The 18621-nt window shown below is 40.8% G+C and overlaps 1 protein-coding gene across 19 annotated transcripts in view; it reads left to right on the plus strand.

The window, feature by feature from the left end:
- SORBS2 (sorbin and SH3 domain containing 2) overlaps positions 1-18621 on the plus strand; it is a 293997-nt gene that overhangs the window by 71007 nt on the left and 204369 nt on the right. The window lies entirely within an intron of this gene.

Raw genomic sequence — 18621 nt, forward strand, 5'->3', positions numbered from 1 at the left:
AATTACCTTAAAAAAGAGACACCCTACAATCTCTGCCATTACTGTTGTAATAAACTTATGACGTGTACTGCACAGTGGCTCAGATCCCCAAAAGGGTGCTCAGCGTTAGCGCACCCTTTATCTCATCCACATGAATGGGTGTAAAGGCGTGCTATAGCCAAGCACCCTTTTGTGGATCTGGCCCAGTGTATTCAAAGATCAGAGTCCTTTTTGCTAGAGCAGAGACACATACCACAGCACATATCATTCTCTATTTACTTTCCATCCACACTCTGTGGTCAAGTGAAAATAAGTGTCAGCCCTAGCAGATGGGGCTACCTTATTGATTATAATGATGATGAGGAATGTCAGGACATGAAGTGGTCTACTTCATATTTGGGCAGTGATTGTTGGGTGGGCTTTTGGAGCACATGTAGTTTTATTTTTACACTGCAGCAAGTTCATTTTCAAGATTGGAGGGGAGGCTTGAACATGATGCATTGCCTTTAAACGTCTAAACTAAGGGGGTTATTCATTAAACTGCAATAGTGCCAACTAGGGCCCAATCCCACAGAAAACCTCATAGACTTCAATAACTACTAAGACACATAGTAATACTCATGTCAAATCTTCGCAGACTACATTATTTTATATTGGACAAACATAAATATTAAACTGTGCATTGATGTTTTACAAACCACATAGGTTCATTCTTCAAATTGCTTTACAATTGCGTGCAGAAACAAAACATGTGACAATCTTTCCAGGACTGCTTTCACGTTCTTGTGTAAAACAATAAATGACAACTAATAATCTACTTTTATCTGTTGTGATTGTAAATGAAAAGCACGGTTGTTACTAGACACAGGAGTCTGTTAAAACAGCTTTACAGTGAGCATGTCTTGGTTGATATGGTATCACGCTGTCACACGAAGCGTTCATCCCTATACATGTCACTGTACAGGAAAATATGTGTAGGTCTGTGGAATGTCTTTTATCCAGGAGAATCCATCATCTCCGCAGTAAGCAGTCTGTTTCCCACCACTCTCAGATTTTTCGCATAGATTTGACGTGACTGGCCCATCGAAGGGGCACGTGACTGGCGTCCTGTGTATACAATGTTTTCCTCTTCCTGCACCTCAAACTTGACGCCTTGATGATTTATTTGAGGAGAACAAAGAATTGTAAAGCGAGGACTAGTTTGTGGGAATGTAAGTGACCGTGTTGGAGTGACCTGAAAACAATTAGTCGCTAGCACCACCATAAATGAAGTTCCATGCAGTAGTTTCATAGTAATTATGTGTTTTTAAAAATACACCGGCAACATGACAACACAGCGTTATATTGTTGTGCCCTGATGTCGAACTGATAACTGAACAAAGCTGGGCCTTTATGAGCAGTCAAGTTCAACTACGCCTACGTTTCTTGATAAGAGGTGTGTGCATTGTTGTTACTACAGTATAATACTTCCTTCCGTTATTCAAATTCATCATTGAAATCACAAATTAAATGAATCATTAACCTTGGTGAGCTTTAGAAAAATGTTTATTTGTGGAGATTTGGCTAATACCACTATTAGAGAAAATATCAGGATACTGTTCTGTTGTTTATAGCCTTTTGTCTATACAAGTGACATAAGAGTGACAAAGTGACAAAGTCTGACAAATACACAGGTAGAGAGAGAAAGAGATAAACGGTGTTGAAGTAACAACAGCCCAAAACATAAAATGCAGTCGCTCCAAAGTGGAGAAATAGTTACCCGTGATTATTAATGAGTATGAATTATTATTAATGATGATGATACCACTGCTAAACAGATGCAGGTGACTAGCAAGCTTTGCTCTCATTTTCACCCCTCTGCAACATCTTTATAGTGCTGGGAAAACTGCCTTGTTTTCTGTGTCTCCTCTTCCTTCTTTCTCATCGTATGAATCTAAAGTCCATGCAAGATCAACATTAAAGCAAAAGCCAAAATAGACAAGCTGTCCCCAAATTCGGGACACTTTGGTGTCATAAATCAGTTGGGACTTGTCTTACATATTCAAAACAGCCTCACAAAATTAGAGTGAAATAAGTATTAATGTTAGTGGCCAGAAGCAAGAAACTTCCCATCGTAATTTGTACTTCGCACTCTGGGGGATAGGTGGAAGATACATAGGGGCGATTTACAGTAGATGCCCAAAAAGACACCCATTATTCCAGTGACAGTACCCATGTCAAAGGGGCCAGCAAAGCTTTGACTGCCGAAGCAATTCACTTTCAGATCTGTATTTGGAGTCCAGAGATTCTTATTCGCCTAATGAGTCAACTATGTTGAGTATCCATCTCATTCAGAGCTGTTTTTAGATTTAAAGAGGCCAAGGACAACTGGACTACTCATGCTCCAATTCCATCAGCTTCTTGTACAGTATACTGTACCACTGCTGGACCACCTAGAACTGAAGCAGCTATTTGAATTTGTTGTTGTTAAAATACATTTGATCTTAGTCACCTCTGAATCAACTTAAAGCCCCTTGAATATGTTGGTCATAGGCTACGTATTCTCTGGCTCTCTTGGAACTGGAGGGTGGAGTCTCCAATCTGAATTTCATCCTTAACTGACCCGGCATGATTGTTGTAGTGAGACACTGTTTGCTCCACTCCATTTTCTTCTTTTTTTGCCTGACAATAAAAGGAGAGTAATTGAAATTAAAAGGATAACAAAATGATGGGAAATACATTTGGGACGAAAAAGTCATGATGATATGACTTTTACCCCCCGTCCGCAAAAAACAACCTCAATTATTATGCCAAGTTCAGTAAAAATGGTGGTCATTTTGTGTGTGAAGGGTGTCAAAAATTGGTGTGTTTCATAAATATTTGCGTTCAAAATTGTGAGGTGTGCTTTTTTTTTTTTTTTTTTTTACCCGTTTTTCAAATTTCTTTATACATACTGACTGTGTGTCAAGATACTAGGGGGAGAGAGAAGAGCTATATGCCTCCTAGAACGTAAGTGCAAAAAACACTTCCAGATCAATTTTAAAAATACGCATGTTAAGCAGCTCATAGTGTAAAAAAATGGGTTTTAAATGTAATGCTAATCAGATTCTCCCTTACAGTGTGTGGTTTCCCCGAATATATATTTTCTTTAATTCACTGGGTGCGATCCTTTTCTTGAGATTTGAGTTTCTCATGAATATGATCGTTGGACTGTTTGTTATCTTCATGTAATGCACTTTAATGTGTGTAATATTCCGTCCTGCTGTAGGACAGACCCGTGCTTTTTAAACATCCTATATATTTTTGTTGCGCCTTTGTTATCGTTTTTAAGAAACATTACTCCGTTCAGATCTCCTTTCTTTTCTTCCAATCTGCGTGTCTGTCCAATTTTGACACCCTTTGCTGTATTGATAACCTCTTCATTATAGTTATTTTCTTTGAACCTTGAAATTAGGGCCTATGCTCCCTTTTGGAAGTCTATATCCTTACTACAAATTCTACGTGTTCTGCGCAGTTGCCCTTCTGGTGTGTTAGTTATCCAGACTGGATGATGTAATCTAGATCAGCAGTGCGCAAAGTGGGAGGCTCTGGATTTGTATGGGGGGGACGCGGGCGGTTGCAGAGGTCCCGCGCTCTTCCCCGAGGCATTTAAATTAAATGTGGGATCACGTGAGGCCTCTGCAACGCTAAAACTTACCTGGACTCTGCCAGCGTCACTCGTGTCCATGGCAACGCATAGTCAAATGACGCAGCGGGGTCATGTGACGTGACATCACACGCGTCAAATGACGCTGCGGGTCCCGTGAATGACGCTGCACGAGGTAAGGAGGAGGGGTGCAGAACCGAGATGAGCAGACAGGAGGGGCGCAGCAAAAAAAGTTTGCGTGCCCCTGAGCTAGATAGCCATTTACTGTACATCCACTTTTTTGTGGTACTTTTTTGTAAGGATGTTCCCTAATTCATCTGTGAACAATTCAAGACCTAAAAATGCTATTTTGTCCGCACTGACTTCGCATGTATCGTTATTATTTATGTATGAGAAAGGATCCCAGAAGTTCTTTGCCACCTTTCCAAATGATAATAATGTTCTATATGCTTAATAAATGGGTTGTGTTCCCACATAGTGTGCTGCTCTCATGCACCTAGATATAGACTCGCATATGAAGGGGCGAACTTGGTGCCCATTGCAGTCCCACATTTCTGAATAAAAAAAATCCCCTTCAAAATAAAAATAATTATGCTTTAAAACAAAGAGTATGGAATCGATGATAACATGTCTGTTGAGTTTTGATTATCTAGAGCTTCACTTACTGCTTCTGAGCCTTTGTTATGGGGGTGTTATGTTGCTATTTACTGTCCAAGAGATATACTCCCCACCTCTGCCCTGCTGGTCTAAGTCCAACCCTTAGCCTGGGATCTGGGTCCTGGATCAGCAAGGATGACAAGTACTATGCACGGGCAAGGACCATGCTCAAATGTTAGCCATATAAAGGCCTAGACCAGGTGCAAACAAACACTAATTCCAAACAGAAGCTAACTTCCTGTTTTGGGGGCCATCTTGGTGCACTCGGCAAAGTCAAAGAAGCGTCCATATTGGTGCTTACAAATCCTCACATGGGGGATACACATATAGAGCGATTGCACATCGCAAGATATCATAGGTAGTGTTCTTCCCATTTACATGTTTTGATTGTTTTGTAAAGACCACCATAGGTTGTAGGAAGTGGTCTATATATTCTGATAAATTGATGGTAAGTGACCCAATACATGACATGATTGATCTTCCTGGTGGGTTAGATTGATTCGTTTTAACTTTTGGTAGGTAATACAAAAGTGCCACTCTTGGATCTTGGATATATAGAGGTAGATATATGTCTACCTCTATATATCCAAGATCCAAGAGTGGCACTTTTGTCTTCCCTACATTATGATATAGATATCTATAATCTTCTTAACAGTTTTATTAGAAGGCACTTACTGAAGGTGTAAATCAATTTACGACAAAACAATGCACATCCAAATGTGCTTATTTTAGGAAGTATCTGGGTCGAATATTTTAAAATTATAAATCAAAGATTTATCTGAGAAGTTTAATTTAGGTTAGTAATTAACCAGGTATTAATGAATGAATGATTGAAGAGTGGTAACAATAAAATAAAATGCTGAATCTGTTGTCGGCCTCTTTATCTATGTTTTCAAATGGTAAATGGCATACCTTGCTTTCCTTTGTCTATGCTACGGGCTAAAACTGTACCGTCCTCTGTGCTTTAAAATGTGAAAAAGCCATTACACATAAATTGAAAGCACCATCCGCATTCTCTATTATGGCATTTCCAATGTACTCCTAAGTGGGACTCCTCGTTAAGGAAATAAAGTATAGAACAATATTGGTTAAACTGTAAAACATTAAACTCTAGAAAAATATTGGAAAGCAATATTGCAGCACGGTGAGCTAAAGTTTAATGCACCGTGAGTAATTCAGGGTCCATTGCTTTATCTCATCGACAAGAGAAACCATGTACAGTATTATGCCATCTGGCCTCTTGCACGCACACCTGCTTTCTTTATTCATCTCCAGGAGCAGGAATCTGAAATTGTGTTCACTGAATTCTCGCTTAAGCTCTTTGCTGGTAATTATGTCCAGTGTAAACTTTACAATCAAGGAATACCAGAACCCCCTGCTTTCCAGATAGCTTTAACCTGTCAGATTTCCTATAATTGCCCTTCTGTATGGGGAGAAAATGAGGAAGATCTCTGCCCTTTTGCCTTGGATTGTGGCAACTTCTTTTAAACGGGGAAGCAGAAAAAATGATGTATTTTCATTGAATTGCATGAATGTTTCCTTGTAGGTAGGGTACATTTTGCTAGCAAGGCTCTAAAAGAATGCCATTGCTTTCCTCTTAACTGGTATTTACTGCAGTTACAATTCTGCTCTGTCCTGCTAAGAGACAGAAGTGGAAACATTGGCTGAGCATAAGGGGGAAAGACAAAGATAGGCTATAAAGCAGGAGTGGCCAACTGCAGTCTTCAAGGGCCACCAACAGGTCAGGTTTTCAGGATATCCCTGCTTCCGCACAGGTAGGTCAACGACTGAGGCACCTGCGCTGAAGCAGGGATATCCTGAAAACCTGACCTGTGGTGGCCCTTGAAGACTGCAGTTGGCCACCCCTGATGCATAGTGTTTGATTTCATTCAACCTACTCCATGCCCGAGGAATGCTTTGTAAACCTCTCTGGCTGCACATCGGTTAACCTCTTGGATATCATAAAACTACTGAAATGTGTACCAGAGAATATATATTTCAGCCACAACGCAGAAGGAGTTAAAATAAACGTAGCATACCAGATTCAGTTTTTTCACCTTTAATATTTAATATCTGTTATGCTTGTTTGATCCAAAATTATGCACAAAGCTAAATTATGCATAGGATCATCATGTTGCCAAAGAACAATTTACAGCCAAACATGGCACTTTCCGTGTCTAGAGATGTGTAGTGAGTCCTGTTAAACCAAATTGCAGGCTGCAGTAAAGTAAACTATGAACAAAGTTTTGAACCCTTAGAGACTTTAAACACAAAGCTATTGTCCTATGTGATTTCATTGCAGTTATGGATATTGAATCCAAATATAGGGGTCCATGTTAAAATGGATAAGAAGCAAAAAGGGACACACTGTGTGCTCATTTGCATGTAATTTCCCAGAATCCCTAGCTGCAGTGGAAGCATAGTATGCTGCTGCAGCCCCTGCCTGTTCTTCCTCCCTGCTCGCGCCCCCCTCCTTACATTGTCTTCCAAGTCAAATGACGCAGTGGGGTCACATGACCCCGCGGCGTAATTTTTCCGCTGTGTTGCCATGGCGATGCATCACCGAAGACAACGTAAGGGACGTTGCAGAGGGCTCACGCGATCCCCCGGCATTAATTTAAATGTCTTGGGGGAAGCGCACGTGGCCTCTGTAACCGGTGTGCCACACCCCCCAGTTTGCACACCCCTGTGCAGCTAGGAGATAATGGTGAAAAGCAGGGTTGCAAACCGGTCTGATGTGAATGTGCTCACAAGTGATATTTTTATTTGCTGGATATTAACTCCAAATCTGTGCTATGCAGATGCTGAAAATGAAGAAGTCATATTGCAGAGGTTCCCCAAACTGCAATGTGTGTTCTCAATACACTTTAGGAGGGGTCCCTGAAATTCTTCCACATTCAGTTCAAGTATAGTAGCTTTCTTCTGCTGTGTTCGAGTCTTATGTCACCACCAGCAGATTCGCACCAGCGCCTGCAACAGCCTCGTAGCTCTGTAGAAATAGAAGTAAGAAGATCTGACATGTTTGTAACGGGGATTTCATATAACTCATGCAGTGGCAATAGGCACATTGTTGACCTTAAATATTATTTTTTCATTGTACTAGGAAAAACATTTGCAGTGTCTTATACCAGGGGTGTGCAAACTGGGGGGCACTAGATTTTCTGGGGGGAACGCAGCAGTTATAGAGGTCATGCTCTCTCCCCCCCCCCTCCCCCATTAAATGCCATGGGACCGCACAAGGCCTCTATAAACTCACTTCCCTTCCAGCGACGCATAGTCACGGTAACCTGGCATCAATTTACCATTGTGTTACCATGGCAAGAAGACCTCGCGCGTCATTTGATGCCGGGGCATAGCAGTGGGGGGGGGGGTTTGCGCACCCCGGTCTTATACACTTCCAAGCATGTATCTCTCAGGAGGGCTACAAAGAACAAAAGAAATACAATAACTAGATTAACACTCAATGTATTACTTTGTGGTAAAACATTTTTATAAATAAATAAATAAAAAAGATACTGTAAGTGTGTAAAGGACGATGATTTAGCAATAAAATAACATGTTTTTCCTAATAGGGTTTTAAGGATTGCAGTTAAAGCCCCTAAGTAACAAGGTCAAATCACCAATTAAATGTTTCTACTTTTCTAAACAGCTGCTTAATAATGTGTCTTAAACTGTGGTCTACTACATTTTTGTTACAGGCACACAAGCCTAATTCCAATAAACAAAACGGCATATTATCCAGAATATACATTTTTCCGTACCTTTTGTGATAAGCTGGTTAAGGGACACTGCTTTGAGAGCTACACTGATTTGACCTGTGCTAGGAGGCATTTCATAGAAATTTCACATTGGTGGGCATATTGAAAAGACATCACAATATTTACATTAGTATTTCTTTGTCATTGAAATGTGATATTGAATTTCATTACTAGGATCAAGAAAAGGGCAATTCAATTAAAAATATTGTAACTGTTTATGTGTGACTGGGACGTTCGCAGCAATTCCCATTCCCCCTAAAATCAAGTATTTTTTGTATGTAACAGGAGATTCTCCGAAGCTGAACTCCAGTACTCTTTGGTGACTCTCCCCTCCCTCCTCCCCTCCCTCCTCTCTCTCCCCCCCCCCCCCCCCCCCCCCTCCGATTAGCGAGGTTTTTTACTTTTACCAGTACTTGAAAGGAAAAGACAAGATGCCTGCAGGGTCATCGAATTGGAAGCTGCAATGTCATCTCACAATGATGTCACAGCTTTTCATTGGCCGCCAGAGTGAGGCTGACCCCCGTGACCTTGTTTCCTACGGATAAGAATTCTTGTAAGGCAATTTCAATAGATTGGAGTGTCATGGTTTAGCTTTTATCTTGTTTAAAATAATGTAAAAAAAACTAACAAACATGCTGCTTTAAGTGAACATTTTAAGTTTGTGTTATTAAAGCAGCTGTTTTTCCGCCCTTCAATACAATCCACACAATGATAAGTAATTAGCTAAGTTGCTGATCGATCCGTTCTCCTGTGATCGATCAGTGTAGATTCGGCTCGGGATCACTAAATCGCTGTCAGAGCAGCAGAAGAGAACCAAAGATGCAAAGTTCTGTGGGGAAGATCATGTGACCAGGCAGTCACTAGATACAATTGGTGCACTGCTAGAGAGAGGGCAGGACTCAAAAAGGGGTTTGCCAGAGCCTGTTTCAGAAGTGGAAGGGAATGTGACTTTGTAAATAGTTGCCAAAAAAAGAAACAAAAAATACTTGCTTCACAGGGTTGCCACCTCTCCGGGTTTGATGAGGAGATTCCGGGTTTCGGGTACTTACCTCCAGGCTGCGGGTTTAGCCGCCAATCTCCGGGTGGTGGGCGGTGGTAGCGGCGGGATGTGGCGTTCTACTGCGGCGGCGTCTCCGGCATTCTCCTGTATTTTTGTGCAGCTCCAACTGCAGTGAACATGGCTGCTCGGCGTCAAATGACGCCGTGTTGCCATGGCAGCGGGACGCTATGTGACATCATGATTCTACGCAGCGTCACGGTAACGTGATGCTGCGTAGCATCACGAATTAGTGCCCCGTTGCCGTGGCAACGTGGTGTCATTTGACGCTGCGCAGCCATGTTCACTGCAGTTGGAGGAGGAGTTGCAGCAGGATGCCGGGAGATGCCGCAGAACCACGCCTCCAAGTACGGGATTTTTTTTTTTGGTCATCAGTTGAAGGTGGCAACCCTGTTGCTACATTATAATACATTAAAAAGTTTCAAGAATGCTAGAAGTTTTTTCTCAAGACAGTTCAGTTTTATTAAAAAACACACATGTAGGATATTGCTTGTCTGCATTTTGACTTTATCTGAAGGCAATTCATGTGAAAACAAGCTGCAATAAACAGACTCAACCATTGAGTTACATGCATCTTTTTATGGTTAGCAACAGCTGTGTTCCCATCATGCAGGTAGGAGCTATGCAAGAGTACCAGCAGACGGACAGTGCAGAATAGCTGAATGGAGACATGAAGTCTAAGGAACTCGGTGCAAGTCACTGCACAGTTTTACTAAAGTATGCACAAGGGAAGTTCTAGGTTACAAACTGAAAGAAAAAAAACACTGACAGTGTTCTCAGTTGACCATATTTCAGGAAGAACATGGGTTTAAATGTCAATAAGTTATCTCTAGAGTTTATTTTGAATTACATTAGCATGGTCTCAGTTTACTCTTCTGCAATATCATTTCAAGTGTTAGAGGCTTTCGGGCATGACTGATTGACATTAAATTAATATCTTCGAAGATAATGTCTTTGCAGATGAAATAAGGTAATTCACTGTATCCAATGAGTATTAATTATACAGTGGCAGTGGAGGGACTAGAGAAAATATGTTTAGTTTAACAGCTGATTTGACTCAGTTTACGCTAGACTTTGAATATTTAAGTAGTTGCTAATAGGAAACAATAGTGTTGTACTGTATGGAGTTGCTAAACTTCTTCTTTCGATACCAAGCATACTGTAGAAATCTTTGGATTGTGTTGATCAAGCAGTTCCTGACATGTGATTTACAATACTTATGCGACGTGGAATCAATTAAACAATATTACACTAGCAAAGCTTGAATTAACAGTGGTAAGGGAATTAGAGAATCATGTGACAAACACCTTTATCTGTGCCATTCTAGTTGCAGTAGTTCACAACAGTTCCCATTAAACTTGTAACAGGTCTCAGCAGAACAAATGTGTCTATATTTGAACCTAAGAATTAAGTCGGTTTTCAGCTGGGGCTCTGAATAGCTTGCTCATTGTAAGCCGTGATTATACCAAAAATGGCTAAGCACACGACACTGCTCGGCCGCCAAACAAATGTAGGTTTTGCAATGAGCGCGCACCAAGGGCGTGCTAACAAGGCGGCCAAGCGTGCGAATTTTGAGCCGTTCTGAAAAATTGATTTTTCAGAGCGACGGCCACGTCACGTGAGCGGATGAACCAATGAGGGTGAACCGTTCATATGATGTCAAAGCCACGACTCCTTTACGCTTCACTGTCGCCTCCCGATGCCGCCTGCCTGCAGTGCAGGTTTCAGACGGGCGCATCGCCCTGAGGGAGCGCGGCCGCCGCCACGGTATAATCACGGCCTAAGGATGTAGGGAGATTGTGGCGAGTGTCTTGCTCCAATGTTAAAGTGGCTGACTTCCGCCATGACCATACTGACCAACTCGCTCATCATGTATGAGAGAAACTCCCTGATTTTTAGCTGAACAATTTAACATTTCTGCTGCCTACCTGCAACAAATTCCCTCATGTCAGCGGAACTCAGTGGAAGCTTTAGAAATCTCCAGCTTTTCCAGCACACGTCTCCTATAAAGAAGCTCTCAAATGTTGGCTAGTACGGCAATTAGCACTGAGCAATCTGTTTATAGAGAGCTGGCTGGGTGACCTTCCCTCATTTCTCTGTCTCACCACTTTGTTTCGGCCTTTTAATCAATATTTGTCCTCTACTGACCTTGTTCAAAATAGAAAGACAAGTAGCCATGCTAAATTTGGGAAAGCTGACAATCCTTCCTCTATCTGTCACAGTTCTTCCCTTGTCAAAGACAAGGATCTCCACAACATACCTTGTACAAAGGAGAGAAGCTAACCATTGTGAAAAACTTCAAAGTATCAAGTTACCGTATTTACAAACTAATATTGAAGTTTTGTTTGAAAACATAATTTGCAAAGATGTAACCCCGTAAGCACATCACTGCTATTGGTTTACTTTGCTGCATTAACAGATATAGATTAGCCAGGGGGGCGCACACTTCTTGAGCTGTACCCTCCTGCCCGGAAGCCGCAGCATTCACGCCCCCTCTCCAAAGACATGACGTCACGGTCATGTGATGTCACGTGACGCGCTGCATCATTTGATGGCGACGCATCGCCGAAGACCTGGCAGAGAACAGGTAAGTGAGTTACAGAGGCCTCACGCCTTCCCCGGCATTTAATTTAAATGTCGGGGGGAGAGCACGCAGCCTCTGTAACCGCCGCACCCCCCTAGAAATTCTTCCGCCCTCCATGGGGGGCGCACCCCCAAGTATGCGCGCCGCTGGATTAGCCAATTAGACTATCTTGACTCATAAGCGAGGGTTACAATGTGAGTTTATTTTGGGTGACATACATTCTGAATAATGTACTGCTTTTAAAATAATTGAGAAAGTAAAACTGAAATATGAAACAAGATTGATTGATTGTATTTATTACATTCAAAACCAAATAGCCAGGAAATTTCAGATAGGCACCATGTGATCCTTATACAGTAGCCCGTAACGTCTCCGGTATACTATATGTGTTTATCCCAGAATGAATGCTTAATTCTACAATTGGAAGTATGAAATAATTTGTTATTTTCTTTTCCCAAGTGACTAAGACCAATATGTTTGTCTTAAACAGTAAGCATTTCCATGAGACTAGGTAAGCATGCCAATTATATTTGTGCTTAGGGTGTTTTTAGACTGCTTCATACTCTTGTTTGGAGCAAAAATTGACATTAATTATGCATAATAATAATAATTTGTTTAAGATGCTTTCCTAATGTAAGTCATCATGTTAGGAACAGCTGTCCTCAACAATTAACTCACTATATTACAGTGTAAAAGTGAAGCCTTCAAATTATCCAATATTCTCCTGCATAGATAGAGGGTAAAACATCAGTGGATCTGATGAATAATTATAGCTGCTAACCTTTAGAGCCCACTTAAATAACCTATGGTTAATAACCCTAAGTATTACTAAAGAAACCATTCCTATGTTAATGACTCCCCTGTTACTTATTACTGTGACTGTAATAACAATTGTTATTGTGCAATAAAAATAACCACATTTCAAATCTATCGATCTGTTAAGGTCTTTCTAATTGATCAGGTATCAATGTACAGTACGACGTCTTTTTGTTCTACCCTATATAAACCTATATACAGATTATTTATTGCTGGATGAAACATACTGACAGGATCAAATTGACTTTTGAACTGAACGTCATCCACCAAACTTTACTGTTGAACTGATGAGCATTATTAAATTATGCATTTGTGCCAAAATCATGCATGGAGTACATGTATATATTAGAAGCATTCACATTGTAATAAGCAAGTGAGTTATACACCATGTGTGTACTGGTTGCAGTCTGCCGTGGGGTGGCATGCATTAAAATGCTGAGTTATAACAACCACCACCTGCCAATCTGCTATGCTAGAAGACCATCTAATTTGGTGTCTAATACATGGTTTTGAGATGTAAAACACTCCGATTGGTTCAGACAGTTGTCATGGATACCCTGGACCTGTCATGCTATTCACCTGTCAAAACAGATCTTTGTACTGTTCTGTGCATCTGACTCATAAGAATAGTCCCAATTGCATTTCAATAGCAATCACATTCATTTTGTCCCAATTTTTTTTTAATTAGAACAATTTAATAGGCTTAATTACAGCAACTTAATATGGAGTGAGATGTCTCATATACTGGGTTCTTGGAGATCAGTAAAACTTGGCTACATTCCACCCTCAAACAGTCTTAACCCAGGCCACATGGCACCCCTTAGCCCATCGCTGCTCCTTATCCATTTATTTTATGGAACAGCTGATTTAAACCACAAGCTAGGGAAGAAAAATCAAGTGGGGTTTTTCTTTGAGGACTAGTGCAAAACAGTATGGTGCTGGGGTTTTGAAATCTGCAAACACTGATGTAGCCAAGGTTGTATTGCTCTCACTCTTTAAAAAAAAAAAAAAAAAAACAAGGTCAAGATGCTCAGAAATAGGAGTACAATGTATTTCTGTAGTATGTAGAAGTATAAAAAAAAATGTAATGGGCCATATAAGGATTTGAAAATGACATCGCTAATACATACTCCTAGTTATGACCCGACAGCCGTACAGTCTGAGGAGCATTTTTTTGTGTGCATAGGATTGTGTAGAAATGAATTTGAATAAACTATATATATATATATATATGTGTATGTGTATGTGTATGTGTATGTGTATGTGTATGTGTATGTGTATGTGTATGTGTATGTGTATGTGTATGTGTATGTGTATGTGTATGTGTATGTATATGTATATGTATATGTATATGTATATGTATATATATATATATATATATATATATATATATATATATATATATATATATATATATATATATATATATATATATATATATATATATACAGTGTTCGACAAACCTATACATTTGCTCGCCCCGGGCGAGTGGATTTAACCCCCGGGCTAGTAAATATTGGCCCAAGCAGCACACGTTTGGTACTAGGTGGCGAGTAGATTTTTTTTTGTGTGGCGAGTAGTTTTTTGGTGATTTGTCAACCACTGTGTATATATATATATATGTATATATATATATATATGTATATATATATATATATATATATATATATATATATATATATATATAAAACAACATATACTATGTTCAACAATTTACAGTGTAATACAATATAGGCGTAGAATATAAAAGTCAAAAACAAAACCCCCTTCACCAACCTCACAACCTTTGCCTTGTGGGGAGGGGGAGAGCCAGGGCTATAGAGAGAGAGCATTTTAACCCCCCCCCCCCCCCCCCAGCCCCCATAACAACCTTCCTTCCTCCACCTTGGCCAAGGTCATGTACCTCGTTTCTTGTATTCACAGGTCTTCTTTTCTACAACTTTAAAAAAAATGTATGTAAATGTTCATTAAATATAGGTGTTTGCCCCTGTTAGGTGAGAATGTAGCTTAATATGTCATACTAGCTGTGCCTGGCATAACATACACCAACCTAGGATAACTGAAAAGTTATTAAACATAACTCTTTGTTTTCACCCCTCCCTGTAATGCCTTGCTGTCTCGTGTCCCCTCTTCCCCACCTTACTCTCTCCTCCATAATGCCCTGCTCGTCTTTGCATTCCCTGCCGTAGTGTGTCTGCTCCACTCTGTACACTCCCTCCTCTCCAAATTATCTATAGGGAGAAGGAGGGGCTCAGTGAGTAAAGACTCTGACTGACACCGAGTTTTAAGCAGGGAAACCTGGTTCGATTCCCAGTGTCGGCTCCTTGTGACCTTGGGCAAGTCACTTTATCTCCCTGTGCCTCAGGCACCAAAAAACATAGATTGTAAGCTCCATGGGGCAGGGACCTGTGCCTGCAAAATGTCTCTGTAAAGCACTACATAAAACTAGCAGCGCTATACAAGAACAAACAATTAGTAATTATCTCATCCTCTCCTTGCTGTCTCTCTGTTTCCTCCTACTACCGACCTTGCTGTATCTCCTCCCCTCTCTTTGCCCTCCTGCCCTATGTGCACACTTCTCTCCTCCTCTGTCGCCTCCTTTTCTTGCTGTCTCTCTCTCTCTGTCTCCTTTCCCCTCCTTGCTGTCTCTCCTCCCCTCAGAGGGGGAAGAGATGTACTGGCTATCCTTGGGTGAGTGGCTGAGATGTCTGTCTATCACAGAGGGTGAGGGATATGCAGCCTCACTGACTGTCCCTGGGTTAGTCACAGTCTTCTCAGCCTACAGTATAGCAGAGGGGGAGGTATGTGAAGCCTGACTGTCTGCCTCTGGGTGAGTTACAGGCCTATAACAGAGGGATGTGCAGATATCCTTAGATAGAGAGAGAAGCAGTCTTGCTATGTGGTATTCTGTCACGGGTGCTGACTGGGGCAGGGAATGATTTGTGCTATAGATATAACGTGAACATGGAAAGCACTCACCATGTTCACTTTACATGGCAGCTGTGGACAGGAGGCATGCAGACTAGCAGGTGTATATATACAGTAGTAAATATATAAATAGTGATGCCAATAGTACTCCTAAACAAACCTCCACGATGGAAAAGATACATAAAACCATTCCTTTCATTGTCATTTGGCCGGAAAAAGAAAATTCAAACATCGTCTGGGAATGGGATGTAAATTAAAAGCTTCTTTAAAGAAAAACGGAAGCGCTCGTAATTATTGGTGCATGGAAATAAACACATGTGTAGGAAGAAAATACATTGTCATTGTCCCATTCTGCTTTTACAGTGATAGGTAAAAAGACCAGCCAGGAAACATGTCGGCTTCAGCCTGCCGAGCTTTCCTTTGCAACACCGTATCTTAACTTTGATATCTGAATCAGTCAGCTTTGTCCTTTATGAATAAATATCACATTTGTGAACTTTAAGTACACCTGGAGCCCTTTACTGACCTCTATTTGTCTCCATCCAATTCTCGCTTGAAATCTTATCATAAAACCCATCTCTCTCCAAAAATGCATCTTTCCCTGGATGAATCGGCACACATTTATTGTGTGTTGTATTATTCCGTTTACTATCGTGCAGGGAAAATAGAGATAGGCTGTTTGCTAATGAACAGCGATTCATTCATGAGGGCAATGTAATATATCTAAAAACAGCAGCTCGTTTTGCATGTACTCGGGCTGGATCTTGGTAAAAAGGTCCCCAATGTAGTGTAACACATGTCTGATAAAAACAGAAGAACATTGGGAATGTCTTATCTTATTTGAGGCACAGAAAAATGAAATGATTTCTGCTATCCTAATTTAAGCAGGTATTGGATAGAGCTTTTCAGAAGCCCCATTATGTTCCATTACTTACAAAATATAGTTATTTTCAGGTTAAGCTGTATCTCTCCGATCATTGGAAACTCAAACAATAAACCACTTTTCTCCACCCACGCCTGCTTCCTGCACTTAGTTTAAGGAAGCTTGCCTTTGTAAACTGACAGCAGTGATTTTGAGCTACAGCCAATAGTTGTGATGAGCACACATACTGTAGCAATATGTTGCATTTAAAGTAGGTTCAATTAGTACATGAGTCAGTTTATTTTTTTAACTCAGAATCAAGTACTTATTTATCATTCTTATTTTCTGAAGGCAAAAAAAAAATCCTGATTTTTTTTTTTTTAAATGTAGCCGCTGCTACAAATGTATGTATACTGTGTACAATACAGAATGAATCTGCTTCACCTATCACCTATCAATGGTGTGATAAGGAATAAGAGACACTGTCCCTGATCTGCTGGCAACATGTGACAAGAGATATGGGATTGGATAAGAAGATAAACGGATCGAATCTTGAAACCAACTGTCAGTCTGAGAGACACAGAGGGAGACCAACTATCAGTCTGAGAGACACGGAGGGAGACCAACTATCAGTCTGAGAAACACAGAGGGAGACCAACTGTCCGTCTGAGAGACACAGAGACCAACTATCAGTCTGAGACAGAGATTGGCAGTGATAGTCTAAAATGCACACAAAGAGACAGCCAAGGTGACACAGAGGGGCTTAAGAAAGACTGCCTGACACTCACAGAGCTGAAAGAGGAGGCCTGCAAGGAGACTGCAAGTCAAAAAGAGAGAAAGTGAGAGAGCACCAGAAACACATCCCGTCCACACAGAGAAAAAGAGAGGAGAAGAACCACAGCAAGAGATATCCAGATACTTGCAGGGCTGTTAAAGCGCAACCGGATAACAGACAGCCGGGATTATTCAATAGCAAATAAGGGATTATTTGTACCCTAGATAAACGTTATCCCTCCATTTTTTACTGTCCATGAGTGCAATATTTAAGGGATTCTTTTGGCTGTAGAATGTTCTATTTTTCTACTCCCAGTTTGTGCACCTATATAGTTATATTCCCTTTATGCACCTTGTACATTTTGATCATGTATTACATCAATATGTGAGCGGTATGCAATTCACTATATATCTAATCTCAGACACAATATTAAAGAGGGTTGGGGTTCCTTACAATGCATCTGATCTCAGACGCACTGTTAGAGAGGGTTGGGGTTCTGCAGAATTTCACAATATAATTATAGGGTTCCTAAAACAAACAAAAAAACACTGATTTATACAAACAGATACAGCGGTAGCAGCCTCACTGTTCCCCCACATAACTCAACGTACCCAGCCATGCCTCAGAATATCACATAGCATTTCCACTGAATCCTATGGAAGCTAACGGGCAAACTTAAGTTCTGCGGACATACCTAAAAAAATAGAGCAGTTATAACCACAACATCTGTGTAACTAGATTGGTATAGCATATACAAATAAAATAGCACTGCAGAGTACAAATCAACATCTGTGCGTGTTTCTTAAATCGAACACAAGGGAAAAGAAACAGGGATGCAACTTGGAAAACTAATGATGATGAAGCCTAGTATTAGTCCGCTTGTTTTGATTGATCTGTCATTTTAGCTCAGTGGTTCCGAACCTTTTTTTACATTTACATCCCCTGCTATAAAATATTTGTTCTGCGAACCCCTAATCAATAAATCTTATTGCCTACGTATCAGACTAGTGCTAACAACATTGTTTGACTGATCCCAAGCAGTATAATGCCCTTAGCTCGCGGGGGGTTAGGGGGAATACACACTTAATAAGACCTCAAACTGCACCTCGGTGTGTGCAGATAGCATGGATGGTATAGCTGTCAATCATTGCGGGAGCTTGCAAAGTCACGCCCCACAAGGCTGGGGATGCAAAACACTGTGGAGAGCGACTTTCGAAGCTCTTGCTGTAATTGACAACTATACTGCTCACATAAAGGTACAGTTTGGGGCCTCACTAAGTGAGCAGTCCCCACATGGGCTCAGAAACCCACTATGGGAGCTGTCATTACAGATTTTGTAGACACCTCTCAAACCCCTATGGTTCCAGAACCCCCTGTTGGGAATCACTGCTTTAGCTGAACACCTACATACAGTACCAGAACATGTTTCTTTGGCAGCTCAGACGGTTTTTTTTATTTCAGCTTCAGCTTGTTTGGTTCTTCAAAATATATTTTAAAAAGCAACATTAATCCCTAAAAAAAAAAAACATATTAGAAGAGGTGTTGTATCCTGGAAGCTTGGTACTTTTTTTATTTCTTGT

Source organism: Ascaphus truei, chromosome 1 (genome assembly GCF_040206685.1).
Source record: "Ascaphus truei isolate aAscTru1 chromosome 1, aAscTru1.hap1, whole genome shotgun sequence".
Lineage (NCBI taxonomy): Eukaryota > Metazoa > Chordata > Amphibia > Anura > Ascaphidae > Ascaphus > Ascaphus truei.